This window comes from Bos mutus, chromosome 3 (genome assembly GCF_027580195.1).
Source record: "Bos mutus isolate GX-2022 chromosome 3, NWIPB_WYAK_1.1, whole genome shotgun sequence".
Lineage (NCBI taxonomy): Eukaryota > Metazoa > Chordata > Mammalia > Artiodactyla > Bovidae > Bos > Bos mutus.
The window spans coordinates 56,147,480-56,161,325 of NC_091619.1; the positions used below are offsets into that span (position 1 = coordinate 56,147,480).

A 13,846-nucleotide genomic window follows, 5' to 3' on the forward strand; every position below is an offset into this window, starting at 1 on the left:
CTATTATTATTTGAATACTTCCTCCAAGAAGTATTTTTTGTGTAGGTGTTTGTGAGACAAACCTGAGGTCTCATATGCCAACAGATATGTTTATTATTCTCATACATTTACATGAGACATTCAGCACTGAATGTGGTTCTAGTCAGTAAAGAAAAAGGAAAAGCCACCAGATTGGACTGAAAGAAATAAAACTGTCTTTATTCACAGATAACATGATCATCTATATAGAAAATCCTTCAGAATCTACAAAAAAAAACAAGCATTAATTTAGCAAGGCTGCAGGGTGCAATATCAATATGCGAAAATGAAATGTATTTCTATGTACTGTATTCCTGAGCAATCGGAAATTGACATTTAAAAAGCAATATTTACTGTCGTGTTAAAATCAGATAATCTGACCCCCCTAAAATATGCAACTTGATACTGAAAACCATATGACATTGCTGACAGAAATTAAAGAAGACTCAAATAAATGATGTATGCACTATGTTCACGAATCAAAGGATTCAGTACTATTAAGATGTCAATTATCCAATACACTGGCCTTACCTTAAAACTTTAAAGGTACACCTGGCTTATGAACCAGCCATTCTGAACTGGCCTAGAGAAATAAAAGCGTATGTCCACACAAAAACTTGCATATGAATATTTGTTGCAGTTTTCTTTGTAATAGCCCCAAATTGGAAACAATCCATGTGTCCATCAAAAGGTAAATGACTAAACAAATTGTGGTACATATGTATAATGAAATATACATAAAAAGAATAAAAAGAATGAGCAATTGATACATACTACAATATGAATATATCTCAAAATAATTATTCTGAGTGGGGAAAAAGGTACAGCAAAGAGGACAGACTGTAGACTGCCACCTGTATAAAATCTAGACACTGGAAACTAATCTGTAGAGACAGAAAGTAAGTCATTGTTTTCCTGGAGAGGAAAGTGTGTGTGAGGACAACTTAGAGAGGGAGAGGGGAACATTTTGGGAGTGGTAGATATGTTACCTTCATTTTAATGCACTTTTTCACAGATGTATTCTTTATGTCAATTTATCAGGTTCTAGATTTTGAAGTTTATGTCAACTATACCTCAGGAAAGTGGTTTTATATGAAGATATAGGGAGAGAGAGAGAGAGATGACATTGAACTACAGCCAGGAGTAAATTAGGAATCATAATGGTGAGTGGAGAAAGCAAAAAAGAAATATTCTAGGCAGAAACAATAGCATATACAATGCTAGGAAGAACAGTATGATTGAAGAAGGAGAGGAAGAAGGTCAGTTGTGGCTAAAGTTTAGTGAGCAAAGTGTAGAATGATACAGTTTGGTGCTGTTGAGGTAAGCAAGAGCAGCATCATGGTGGATAATGAAAGAATTATCAGGGATACTGAGCATTATCTAGACAGTAGGATCCCATTGAGTATTAAATATAGGAGGAATATTATTCTGGCTCCATTGTGGAAAATGGATGGGAAGGGGCAGGAGTAGATGCAGAAGACTAAAAAAAAGACTATTTACTGCAATATTCCAGGCTATATATATGCATGGTTTGTAGTAGACTGATGAAGTGGAAATGGAAAGAAATGGATGGATTTAGGCAGTATTTAAGAAATAGCTTTAATGTGACTTCAGTGCTTCAATATGGAAGGTGCAGGAGGAAGGGAGATGTCAAGGATAACTTATAATTTCCAACTTGTTCAAGTTTTTAATTCAATGCATTGTAGTGCCCATCACTAAAAAAGCAAATGCTGAAGGAGGCCCAAATTTTGTGGGAGAGGTTCTGACATTCGAGCAGAGGTGGTAAGTGAGCAATTAGATATTTGGGGCTAGAGCTCAGAGAGGAAGTCAAATATAAATTTAAAGTATCAACCTAGTAAAATGTACTAATCAGAGTCCTGTTTTGAAGTAGATGGAATACTCAGCTGGAATTTTGAAGAGACTAATTATAGAAGGGTGGTCAGGGTTAAGTCAGTCACTAAATGATGTTGGGTAAACTCAGAGCCTATCTACAGTAGGAAGCAATTAACCACCCTGAGAGCTGAAAGGTTAAAGGAAAGAAAGAATGTCAGGTTGAGAGTCAAGTTGAGACCCAGAGCTATTAGAAAAGGAGACTCTTACAGGAGCTATAGTTGAAAGTAACCCAGTCACTTACAGAATGCCCAAGTTGGGAGGAGATGGAAGAAAAACATATATTACCTCTCTCTTCTGGTAACTTTTGGTGTCCTACTGGTTCATCCCATTGGCCAACCACAACTGGAAGTCAGAGCACAAGAGAATCAGAGGAAGCAGTCCATAAAGGTGAGACTCCTAGGAAAATTAACAACATGGAGGATAGGCAGTGGGTGGATATGGGGAGCAAATGAAGAAAAAGCACATATATTAGGTTAACAGTAGAAAGAAGGTCTAGAACCAAGTGGTGATGAATTCTATCATTTGTAAGTCATGTAAAGAAAAAGAGGGGACTACAAAGAAGTCTGAGATAGAGTGGTCATAATAGAAAAAGAATGCCTTATCTTGCAAGCTTAAAAATATTTCAAGGGAGAGATTCATCAGCTGCATCTAATAATCATGAGAGACTGTGTTGGACATGTTTTATTCTGTTTTTGGTCTGGTTTTTTGGCTACTCAGTGTCTCAATCCCATTTTAATGTTCAGAAATTTTTGTGTTTTCTCTCTTTTTGAGTCTTAACGGGAAGCCACCTTTTACTACAGAAGTCAAAAATTTCAGACCTTCACCTTGTAGTCCCTCTTTGAAACAGGGATGCTGGCCCATGACCCAGGCCTAAGCAATCAAGTATATTCACCTACACTTTCAATTGAGAAGCTAATAATACACAGAACCAGGGATAACAAGACTCTCTTCTGGTGGCAGCAGCAATAACTTTCAATGGCACTCAGCCTCCAGGGATGACTGGCGTCAACATTCAAGAGCTAGGGTGGTGCTCACTATAGTGCCCAAATTCTGGCTGCCTAGTCTTTTAATTTTATCCATTTTCCAAACCTGGTTTTCTAGATTTATCTGTGATTATATGAGCTACTCGATGTGTTTACAGTAAACTTTTTGCTTAATTGTTTTCTGATGTTTGCAAATAAGGACTTCCCCCTGACTAATATAGAAATCTAATAAGATATCATTATAATTGTTGCCTATTAGTACATGGAAATCATTGGTAACTTGAGCAAGTAAATAGTTATTTGATTAGTGGAGGCAGAAACAGGACTCGAGTGCTTGAGAGTGAGAGTAAACGCCTGAGTAGTGAGGAAATCAAAATATACAGACAGTTAAATGAAGAAATTCAGCTCTAAAGGAGAAGGTAGGAAAATAACTAGAGAAGAAACTGAGTCTAAGGTTGAAAGTTATTCTTAGAGAACCTTAACCATATTTAAATGCTAGATGAACTTAGTATAGATGGAGATGCTGAATACTTGAAATCAAGAGATTAGTCAGACAACAAAACGTGCATATTCTAGCTCCACTTAGAAGGTTATCCTACTTCTAATTGAGGGTCATTTAAAAAATAGATTGAGCCACATATCCCTTTATATTTGAGTATAAAAAACTCATTGAATTTTGTGATGAAAAGATGAAATGAATTACAATAATATTGAATATTGTACAATATACCTCCCAGGGCCATGAAATTGAGCGGCATCTGGTATTTCTATTAGTAAGCAATTAGGTATCAGATCATAACTCATTGTCTCCTACTTTTTAATGTTTTCAAAAAATGTTAGGAAAAAAATTACATGCATACTTAGAATATCAGGAGGTTAAAAGTATTGAAGCATTTTGTAACCTTTGAAATAAAAGCAAAATAACTTTCCCTTAAGGAGTCCCCTTTTAACCCCAAGGTTTACACATGCTATTGGTATTTATGGATATAGAAATATTTTTTACAAATGTCTCTGCTCCCCGTAGAATATTCGTAATGAAACTAGAATTATAATGCTTAATAAGGGACTAGTCTGTTCTGTGAAACTAAGTACAGTGGCTAAACTAGTCATTAGGAAATGTGATTTCTAAGGGAATTATTTCTAAAAGCTACTATGGCGATAGAAAAACTACTTAAGAGAAAGCAGTATAATTTCTAAATACTAGCAAGTTACCTGGAATATTTTCAACAAAGAATAAGGACATCATTCTGTTGGTCTTTTGTGTGTGTGTGTGTTTCTCCTTTTTCTATTTTCTTTTTTTCAAATCATGGCACCATGGTGTTTTTTGGCTTGCCGTTAAAGACTGCTGGATTTTTCCACTGAGAAAAATATTTATCCTGGGATTTCTAGGATTATGCAAGTGCCTGATTTTCCTAAACAATGTTCTTTCTCTTTTTGATGTGGCCAAAGGAGTTAAAGAATTTTTGGCATACTCACACTGCACTTTCAATGTTTCTTCAAGGTCATGTGACTGCAACTGAAGGATGGTACTGGGGAAGCTCACAGTTGACTGTGTGAATTTTCTTCTGTATAAATGAGTGTTTTGAGACTAGTCAACTTAGCACATCTGCAGTAAATGAGTCTACCATGCTGTTTTCATTGAGCTGGACTTCTGTATTAGCATAATACCTGAGTCATTTATGAAAAAGGAGAACAACCTTTTCCCTGAAAAGACCATAAATCTATTTGTCATCAAAATGAAGGCTTACCGGTCTTTATTTTTCATTGCTGCAACTAATAACACTGGCTATGGAAAAAGAGGGGAAGAAACAAACTAACAACTTGGGACAAATCCAAGCCTTTCAGTCTTGACTTTGAACTTCCTCAGGTAAACACAGGCTTAAGTGTTGTCGAAAATGAGATGATTGTCTTTGAAGAACGTTGAAAGTCTTGCATTTTTCCACCTGTGGACTGGGTCCACCTAGTCTAAGTCTAAGAAGGAAAAACACACTTCATCAGCCACTCATAATCCAAACATAGAGTAGCAGGACCACCATGGAAGCCTCTGTTAGGAACACCAGCAGTCCTGGCACCCCTCTGGGTGGTGTATTCCCTAGTTTATGAGCTGGTCACCCCAAAGAAACTTCTGTTTCTAAGAAGATATATTTCTTTTTTCTTAGTATTTTGGAGGAAGAAACATACCAGCAGGGGCCAGATCTGCATTCATCAAATCCTGTCACCTCTTGATTATTAAGGGGTTGAGTATCCAGTTAGGCTTTAGCCTGATTGCTACTTTATCCCTCTTCTCCACCCTTCTGCTTGTTTTGGCCCATTTACTGCTCATTAGGAACTCTTCCAAAACAGATAGAACTCAGCCTATTGGGCTGCTTATTAGCAACAAAATGAAAGATTTGCTAGAGAATGTAACTTTCTTAGTTGACTCTTCAATGACTCCAAATCCAGTAAAGTCTGTACTCTTTGTGGAATATTGTTTCTTTATGATCTGGCCTCAGTCTTGTATTCTACCTTTCTTTTTTAGTCTAACAATTATTAAATGCTATATGCAAGGTGCTGAGTATATATGAAGTTTATTCTCACCAAAACTCCATGAAGTAAGTATAGCTATTATCTTCAGTTTGCAAAAAAGGAAGCTGAGACTCAGACTAAGTAAATTGCTCAAGATCACACACACAATAAATAATAGAGCCAGGATTCAAAATCACACAGTCTAGATTCAGAGCCTGTATTCTTAACCATTGTGCTATGCTTTTTCAGTCATGCTTAATTTGTTAGACATTCCTCCAAATTCTGTATATTTCCCCCACTTTCATGCCTTTGTACATGTAATATATTCCCTCTGCTTTGAAGACTCTTCCATCTTTAACCTTAGGAAGAAAAACTTCTTAATCTTTCAGAATTGAACTTAATTGAACAGTTATTTCTTTCAGGCACCCTTCCTTGGACTATTCAGTCAAAGCTAAGCATGCCTGCTCTGAACTTCTGTACACTCTGTACACTGATTCCATCAGAGCATGGATCATTTGCGCACTAATTAATGATCTTAATGTCTTTCTCCCTCAGGCATTTGTAAACTGCTATAGAACTGGTGTTCTGTTTTGTTTTTGTATCGCTAGTATTTAGCATAGTGTCAGGTCCATTTAGAAGAAACTCAATAAATATTTGAAGAACAAATGTTCTTTGCATAATAATTATGACTTTAGAGACGGAATTTAAAATTAAGATGTGCTTGCTACTTAAGAATCATCTATAAAATGGATACAGTAATATCTAATTCATATGGTCTTTATGAGGATCAAATGAGATGTTGTATGTGACGTGCTTGGTAGGCTGCATGCACTTATTGCGTTATTGTTTTTCCATAATAATTTTCGTGGCTAGGCTGACATTCAGTAACCAAATATTTGTTTAGTACTTAAGAGTGTTATTGAACCAAACTTGGGTCCACTCGCCTACACAGTAAAGCCAATTCACTGACACCAAGCTGCGGTGAGGGAAAGTGCAGTGTTTACTGTAAGTCACCATACAAGGAGTCCTAGACAGCTAGTGCTCAAAATGCCCCAAACTCTCAGATGAGTTTCAGCAAAGCATTTTGAAAGGCACAGTTAAGGAGGGCTATCACAGGATGTGTGTTTGACTCATAAACAATTCTCTGGTTCATTGTGAGGTTACAGGGTGGTCAGAAGGGTTAACATGGTCAATCCTTAGCTGCCAGTGGGACTGGGGGCCACATACCCATAGCTATCAGGTAGTTAATTTCTTCCATTTGGTGAGGGCTTTAGTGGTTCAGACAGTAAAGAATCCACCTGCAATTTGGGAGACCTGGGTTCAATCCATGGTCAAGAAGATCCTCTGAAGAATGGAATGGCAACCCACTCCAGTATTCTTGCCTGGAGAATTCCATGGACAGAGGAGCCTGGTGGGATACAGACCTTGGGATTGCAAAGAGTCGGACATGAGTGAGTGACTTTCACTTCTTGAACTGTGTGTGAAACAACTCAAGAAATGTTCATTAGATATTATAGTGTAGATACTTCAGAGGGGAGCTAAAGCAGAGGATATGGGGGGATAGGACTGTCCTAGGGAAGACCCCATAGGGTCCTGCTCAGTTACAGTATGAGCCTGGAGTTAGGAAAGATCGCAGTGAACAAGATGGGCAAAGAACTGCCCTCTTGGAACATATGTGGAACAGCAAGAAACTGCTGACATTTAACCATTTTTTACCTTAAAAAAAAAAATCACAATTTAATATGAAACAACTTAATGATTGAGTAGTAGTCTGTAAACAAATCAAGTAATTCTAAATGGTTGGAAGAGTTATGCAAGAAAGAAAGCATAATGGTAAATAGATTTTAAGAAAGATTGTAGACTATAGAGGACTCACTGAGAAGGCTTACACTTGAGCTAAGGACTGAAGGGAAGAGTAAACCAAATATTTAAAGAATGAGGGAAGAACTTGCCATATGAAAGACCCAAATGAAAAGACCTCCAGTCAGGATAAAGTTTGGCATGTTAACAGGATTACCTGAGGATCAAGTAAGGTAGTATGGATATAGACTTATTATTTTTTAAATAAATGATGGATTTTCATTTCTTCATAGTGGTATGACTGCCTAGTCATGCTAAAAGTGAAAGACATAGGTGAAATATCCTCCTTCATGCCCCCCCCATTAGTCTCGTGATTATAGGCTGAGGCCTGGGTAAAGGAGATTTCACAGCATACAATAATGTTGTCCAATATTATAGTGGCATTTGAAACACTGTTTTGCAAGAACGATAAACCATCAATTGTTCTATGAATGAGTAATTCATTTCTGTGAGGTAATACAATGTTGAAATGCCTGTATCTATTAAAACTGAACAAGAGTCAGTTGTATATGCTCTTGAGAACAGACCTAGTCAGGCAGACTTGTCTCCACTACCTTAAGACATGCCTCAGTTCAGTCCCACTCTGAGTTCCATAGATTTTAACAGGTTTAGCAATTCAAAACTAAAGTTACCTCCTAATGTTAGTATATAGCTCGTTCATAAATCTTATTTATAACATTTGGCCACATTATTTATGATTGCCCCTGCAAGAAAATGTTATAAATGCTGCAATATTTATGTGTAATATAGCCCTGCACATAATCACCTAATAATTGCTATCCCACATATTTTTAAACAGCCAGTTTTTTCCGAAGAGGGATATATTTAGTAAGCCAAATAAAATGAGAAATTCCTACTTAAACAGAAGTGTTTTCAGTTGCTTGGATTAAAGGAAACAAAGTATTATTTTTGTAACCCATTGGTTTGCTGACTTTAAAAATATGGTACGTTATGTTGTATGCATGTGTGTGTGTGTATACACACATATATATGTATATACTATTTGTATATATATATATATACACATTATATATATGTGTGTATATATATAGTGTATATTATATGTATATATATATATATACACACACAAACAATATATATATATGTATATACTATTGTGCTCAGTCACTCAGTTGTGTCCAACTTTGCAGCCCCATGGACTGTAGCCTGCCAGGCTCCTCTCAGTCCATAGGATTCTTCAGGCAAAAATATTGGAGTGGGTTGCCATGCCCTCCTCCAGGGGATCTTCCTAACCCAGGGATTGAATCAGCATCTCCTGTGGCTCCTGCATTACAGGTGGATTCTTTACCACTGAGCCACTTTGGAAAATCCATTTATGTTGCCTAATATTATACCAAAAAAAAAAAAAAATTAGGTCATCATATTTATTTTTTTGTACTATAGAAATTACATTAGTTTTAATTACTGTTTTCTCATACAACAAGTAACTATATAAACATATGATTGAGCACAAAGGAGTGTTCTTGGCAGTAGGGAAAAGATAAAACTCTTCTCCTAGTAATTTTACTTTAGATAAAAACATCAAAACCAATTTGAAGTTCTGTGTAGTTTAAAATTTATCAATCTACTGTTGAAAAATCAATGAAATTAACATCAAAAATTTCTCATCTTACTCAAACTTTTAAACATAGTATTCATTTGCTAATCCTCTTTAAAATGTGGGGTTTTATATGAAAGTCATTCAGTCGTGTCTGACTCTTTGCAACCCCATGGACTATACAGTTCATGGAATTCTCTAGGCCAGAATGCTGGAGTGGGTAGCCTTTCCCTTTCTCCAGGGCATCTTCCCAACCCTAGGATCAAACCCACGTCTCCCACACTCTGCAGGCAGCTGAGCCACAAGGGAAGCCCAAAGTTTACTTAACACATTCTTTTTCTTAATATGTTTGTTTCCATTCTAATGAGAATAAGACAGCTAAACCAAAGGGCATTCAAACAGCAGTGGTATATTTCACTATTAAATCCAAAGTAGTCATCATTGTTCCAAAATATTTCTCTGTGCCTATCCTCTGATATGTACAATAGCCCCATTTTTGTTACCAGATCTTTACATTTAGTTCCAGGATGACGGCATATTTATACTTAAGCTACTCCTTCCTTTCCCTGCAGAGAAGTCAAAGTGAAAAGCAACTTCATTTTCTTTTCATAACTGACATCAGATTAGATAAAACAACACAACCATATTGCCATTACCAATACGTAGACGACTCTCCACAGAAGTAACTCTTGTGGAGGTGGTTGATATAGTCATTATTGATCCAAGTACCTGCTTCCTTGGAGATGCAAGTCTTAAGGGGCCATCAGCTTCAGTCCTGTCAAAACTGACACTTTCCTACAGAGTCAAAACCCTTCTCAGCAGGGAGGCTAGCTTCTATCTGAGGGTAATGGAGGTTTCTGGCCATGAGACATCATGTACTTTTACCATTTTATTAACATTTCTAAGACTTGGGTAAACTGTTGATTGGTCTCAGCATCTCTGAACAAATTAATGGTAATTTTGATTTTATTTGCTTTTTAAAATTTGCTCAGAGTGACTTATCCTTTGCTAATTGGTTTTAGACAAATCATTTAGAAGACACTGGAAAGAATTCCTAGGGATTAGCGTCTGTTTCTCTTGAACACAAAATCACTCATCCATCTGTGTATTCATAATAAGAAATGTTTGTTCTCTACTTGAATGAAACATTGCTTGGAACTCTGTACAGAACACTCTGCTACTTTCCTCAGATTTTTCTCTAAGAAACCAATGTGAACAGTAAATGATTTGGAACACATTTTTTGTGCTGTGTGAAATATCTGATAGTACTGCAAGTAAAATTAAGTTCCTAGCGTACAGTTAACCCTGCGGACTAGGCATATGGCCTTTATTATTCTCGCTAAAAATACTTATTGACGTCAGGAGTGTTTGGCAAGTCTCTGACTGTCCATTGTTCATGTGTCATCCAAAAGATACATTTTTTTTTCTGTTTGAGCATAAAGATTTTTTTTTTCAATACCTAAATTACAAATAAAGTGAGGTGAAGTGGTACTATTTTAGAACTGTAGAATGTTGTGGTGTCCTAAAATCATCTAGAGTGGTCTCTCACATGTTCTGTGTTCTCTCCATCTGGAATCCATTACTTCTCTAATACATCCAGACATAGGATACACACAGTCTTGAAAGACAACCCACCATTTAGAAAAAAAAAAAAATTATACTGATCCATAGTTTACAACTTTTCAGCTAGTTTAATTCTGAAGCTACTTTGTTGGTCTGCTGTAGTTGTTTTCTTCATTTGTCTTTTGTTTATGACTTTGTAAAATCAGCTTTCTCTTCAGGCCATTGGTTTCTTCCGGTTTTTTAACCTCTTTTTATTGGGAGAAGCATTGTTTACCCAAACTTTGTTTTTAAAACTGGATTTTCCTGTAGTCATATTCTCATCAGAATCTTGGCCATTGGTATAAGACTTAGGTCTTTCCTAAACATTTCTGAAATTCTGTATCCTAGAATTTCAAATGACTATGAATAGATTTGGGTTCATTTGTAATGATGAGCTCTTAAATGACATTATCTCCTATCTCCACGGTTCTCATCATTCGTATGGAAAGTACACTACCAGATAATCTACCCCAGAGGTATGGACCCCAAAGGCTCACAGACCAAATTAAATCAATGTAAAATACATTGTAAGAAGAAAAGGGAGGGATTTCCATGGAGGTAACGGTGGTTAAGATTCTGTGCTTCCAATTCCCAATGCAGGAGACATGGGTTAGATCCCTGATCCAGAACCAAGATTGCACATGCCTCAGCCAAAAGGCCAAAAAAACAAACAAAACAAAACAAAAAAAAAACAAAGGGAAAGAGCTTAGGTTCATTGACTAGCTTAGGATAAGGTGCAAGCAAACTTGAAGAACCCCACCACATGAATCCTAAATCCACAATGTGGATCTCTCTCCCTCCCTACTTCCCACCCTCATTCCCCTTCTCTCTATCAAGATTTTACCCTCATAAAGGTTCCTCACAAATATTGAGCCACCAATATAGATAAGTGGTGAGAGAGAAAATGTTTGATGTAGATTGGGACAAAGAAAGATGTAAAGGTCAAGCTAAGGAATGAGAGTCTATATCCTTAAGCACCAAGCGTGGTACATGGCACCTAGTGATATAAAATACAATTTTATTCTTACTTTAGTGTTTTATGATCATGAGGAAAATCTACTTTGAAAAGGTAAATTTTTAAGTATATTGGAACTATTTTTTGCCATTAGTAAGAGGATAGAAAGATACATGATGATTTGGAGATTTTTTTTTTTTTTTAAGGAAAAATGCTTTAGCATTAAACTCAAAATTGGCTTTACTTTTTAAATCCTATTCTGCCAGCCAGGCTCCCCACAGAAATGACTCTAGCCTATCTTGAGCCAGTCATCTCTCCTACCACTTTTATAACTTTTAGGGAAATATCTTTACCTTATATTCCAGTTAAGGCTACCTTCTCAGTAATTCCTTTTCTGATTAGTGCCAGAGGTAACTTCCCCTCTTCAGAACTCTCTGTAGTATTTACTTTATATCTCTTATCTCATGTTTTTTTTTTAATTTATGCCTTTATTAGAACTATTTATATTTTACAGTCTTTCTCACTTAATTTTAGGCTTCTTAAAAATAAAAACCACATCTTGTTTATGTTTTTCACAGGGCTTCCCCATGGTACTTTCCTTATACATAGATATATTCAGCAAATGTTGTTCAATGCATAGAACAACTATTGTGCAACCCAATTTAGTATCCCAGGAATCAACTCAGAAAGTAACAATAATCTCCTAAAATAGGGGTCAGAAAATTTTTTCTGTAAATATTAATAACTGTTTTTGAGTTTGCAAGGCAAAAAGCAAAATCAGGAGTATTGCTTAAGAACTTATGTAACAAGAAAGAAAATAAATTTTTATGGATTTTAAATATTGATTTAGTATAATTTTTGTGATACAAGTCTACTAATGAGAAAAACGGAATTCTTTTGCATGGGAGATAACCTTTAGCTTATTACAGTTTCTTGTCATTAATATTTCATTTGTTAACGCTGACATAATGATATTTTGCATGTCTTACATATTTCATCTTTGAACATTCTTTTCACATAGACATGTACTGCCAAATATTGCAGTTCATGAGCATATGATTTTAATCTAGCATATTCATTGCTTGGAAAGAATTTGTAAAATTCTGCTAGGTTCTTCTCTTGATAGTTGCCTTTTAAGCATGTCATTATGTTGTACATTAGTTATTTCCAGTTGAAGTTTCAGTTGAAACTCCTCAGATAGTTAAATTCATTTTGAAATAGAGAAATTTCTTGCATCTAGATCTGAAAAATCCTACTGAAAGTGTTTGCGCTCAGAATATCTACCCACCAAAACTTTTTGTGGAAATGGAGATCTCACTTATTTCAATTTTTCAGAGGAAGCGTATAAAGCTGTTTGAACTACTTGTGATTCAAATATTAGTTGTCATCAAAATGATTTTATCACACTATGTTTCACATGTAAGCATTATTTTGCCTTGCAGTTTGGGGTTGAATTCACAGATAAACATTAAATAAATCTGCAGCAAAATTTAATTTCTAAAACCACATTAGTAATAGAGGTTGAGGGCAGTTCTTATACAAAGAAAACCTTGAGTCTTAACCTCAAAAAGCCCAGTGAAGCTTTATTCCTGCAAAGCCATCAAACTGCTGCATGTTAGAGTCAGGAAATTCAGTTTCTATTTTGACAAAAAAATTCACAGAACCATTGAAAGTTAAATTTACAAGAGTCAATGGAGTTCACTCTTGATAGTACTGGCTCAATAACGTATTGTAGATTCAAGTATTTTCCTCAGAGTACCTGGTGAATAAAATACAATGAATAATCATAGCTCTAAATATCTTAACTTTTTCACAAGTTTTGTTAATTTGTCTAGTTCATCTTTTTCTGATCTGTTGCTATCAATTTTATCACATTTTAGCAGATTCCACATCAGTCTGTACTGATTTAGTTTTTTAACTTACTTGAAGTTACTCTTACCTATAATTACTCCACCAACTATTCATAGGGGTTAACTTTGGAGACACTTCAAACTCAGCATTGATTCCTCAAATAAATAGTAGTATTACTAACATCTATTGATTGATTAAGAGGCAAGTAAAACCACTCGGAAATATTTGCCTTGGTTTTTTAATTGACTATTGATAGTACTCCAATGTCCTTGACATTTCAAGCAACTGTTCTTGCCAAAAGGCTAACAAACAAGTTTATTTTTGCTGCATGATTTAATTGTCTATCAATAAGCGACTTTCATTGTTGGACTAACAAATGAACCACTTATAAACTTCGCTTTAGTTGCAACTCCATTTCAAATTTTTGTGAAGAATTTTTATTGTGATGAGATACTCCATTTTAGTTTTCCTAATTTTTCTGTTACATTTCTGTGAAGTGGGAATATTGTGTCAAGTGCTTGGTATAATAGTGTTGATGTATATAGTATTTTTTTAAGCACAGCTGTCGTGTCATCACATAATAAACACAAAACTTTGACATCTAGCTTGACCACAAAATAA

General features: G+C 35.6%; 1 protein-coding gene across 6 annotated transcripts in view; it reads left to right on the top strand.

Moving 5' to 3' along the window:
- Nucleotides 1-13,846, top strand: part of COL24A1 (collagen type XXIV alpha 1 chain) — a 400,744-nt gene that overhangs the window by 340,786 nt on the left and 46,112 nt on the right. The gene's annotated exons all lie outside the window — the stretch shown is intronic.